We start from the raw sequence: 2127 nt of genomic DNA, 5'->3' as shown, positions 1-2127 counted from the left end.
AAAGAGTGCCTAACACTGACTAAGTACTCACCACATGCTGGGCACTCTTCTAAGGCTCTCGGTAGAGTGTTAGGATTAATCCTCAAAGCAATCCTGCCTAATAGACACCATATCACAGGTAGAGAAACTGAGGCACAGAGAAGCTGAGCAACAAACCCACAGTCATTCAGTGCAACAGGGACAGAGAGAGGATCTATGCCCGGGCCTTCTGACTACCAGCTGGCTCTGCACCCTCTCTGCTCCCCAGCCTCCATCCCAGGGATGGAGGCCTCTTTTTTGTTGAGGCGTCTATTTGTTCCGGCAAATCAGAGCTTCTTTCCAACCTGTTCGGAGCAGTGACCGCCATGGTTCCGTGTGATCGCGCTCAAAGTCCCCGAGCACTTCAGAAATGACAGTAATTTCCCTCTTCCCGGTTTCAGGCAGCACTTTCATAGGGTCACACAGGGCTCCACACTTAGAAGGAGGCTGCCTTTGGCTACATGCAGTCGTCATACTTTTTAAACAGGTGTCCTGCATTTTTATTTTGCACTGGGCCTTGCAAAGTATGTCCCCTGCCCTGATTCCGGACAAAGGTCCCTGACCTTTGTCTGAAGGGGTAGGGGGCAGTACTATTACAATGGGAGGATGGCCACCCAAGGTCTTCTCTGGCAGCAGGGGCCTCAGCTCTATTTCCCTCTCTCAGGCTGACTCTCGCTCTCCTTCCCGCTGGCTGTGGATGAACCAGCAGGGTCAGGCACAGAGGACGCTCTCTCCAGGCTCGGAGGTGACGACTCACCCTCAGGCTTCCTCGACAGCCTCTGGCTTCTTACTGACCCTGCTGGGCTTGGCTAAAGGCAGCCCATCTGGCTGCCCTGAGACAAGAAAAGGCACAAGAAAGCTCTGAGATCAGGCCAAACAGCATGTGGGAGAGAAACGCAGTGAAATGCTACACGTCGGATAAAAGGATGTGACCTAATTAGATCTCAGACATAAAATCTTGAGTTAAAAGAAGCATTTTGCTGAAAGATACAACATTGTGACACTCTTTATGTGAAATGAACCACACACACACACACACACACTCACAAAATACTGTATATTTTCCATGGGCCCAAATATTTTTAAGTGGAAGGATCACACCAAATTCATATAGTAATTGTTACCCCTGAAGGTGGGGCATCAAAGGGGAGATGACCTGTAACCGTATAACAATTTACAAGGAGTTGGCCTGTGTGATTTTATTTTAAGCACGGACATTCCAAATATGGGGCACAAGAGCGAGGCCAATCCTTTCCTTCCTGGGGTCCCACTAGTGCCCACTCCCATGCTGCCGGTCCCACAGTGTTACTACCCCCCTCATCGTAGGTGATGCCCGCAGTAATGCCATGAGGGGTAGGGCAGTTGTAATTATTATCCCCATTTTACACATGAGGCAACAGAGTCAGAAAGCTTGAGGGACTTGCCCATAGTCACAAAGCCAGGAAGCAGCAAACCAGGACTCTTGGGTCCTCCAAACCGAGTCAGGTACAGAGCGGGTGGCCTGGCCAGGGTCCAAGCAGCCATTTATGCCCCAGGAGCTATTCGGGGTTTGCAGGGTTTACAGTGTCCTTCCAGGCAGAGGCAGCTTCTCCTAGACTTGCTCAGAGTCTCCAAGCAGACAAGGAAGGTGCCCCCTTGCCCGCCCTTCCCTGTCCTTCACCTCCAGTAAGGTGGTCCCCTTCTTACTGTCTCGTGATGCGAGAAGCCACACCCAGACAGTAATAGCCAAACTACTTCGGCTTCTCTTCTCAGAAACTTCTCTTCCTGGACTCCCAGCCCAGCTGTCTCTCTATACAGACTAAATCTTCCCTCCCCATCAAAACCCAGTCCTGAAGCATCTGCTTCTCCTGACTGGCTCCCCCTCTGGCTCCTCCTCCTTCTTGGTCTCTGATTGGCTCCCCTTCTCTGGCTCCTCTCTCTCTCTCTGGACCGGCCTCCCTAACTTCTTTTTTTTTTTTTTTTTAACATCTTTATTGGAGTATAATTGCTTTACAGTGATCAGTTTCTGCTTTATAACAAAGTGAATCAGCTATACGTATACATATATCCCCATATCCCCTCCCTCTTGCGTCTCCCTCCCACCCTCCCTATCCCACCCCTCTAGGGGGT

The sequence above is a fragment of the Lipotes vexillifer genome, unplaced genomic scaffold, assembly GCF_000442215.2.
Source record: "Lipotes vexillifer unplaced genomic scaffold, Lipotes_vexillifer_v1.1 scaffold299, whole genome shotgun sequence".
NCBI classification, from domain to species: domain Eukaryota; kingdom Metazoa; phylum Chordata; class Mammalia; order Artiodactyla; family Lipotidae; genus Lipotes; species Lipotes vexillifer.
This window is presented reverse-complemented; position numbering follows the sequence as displayed.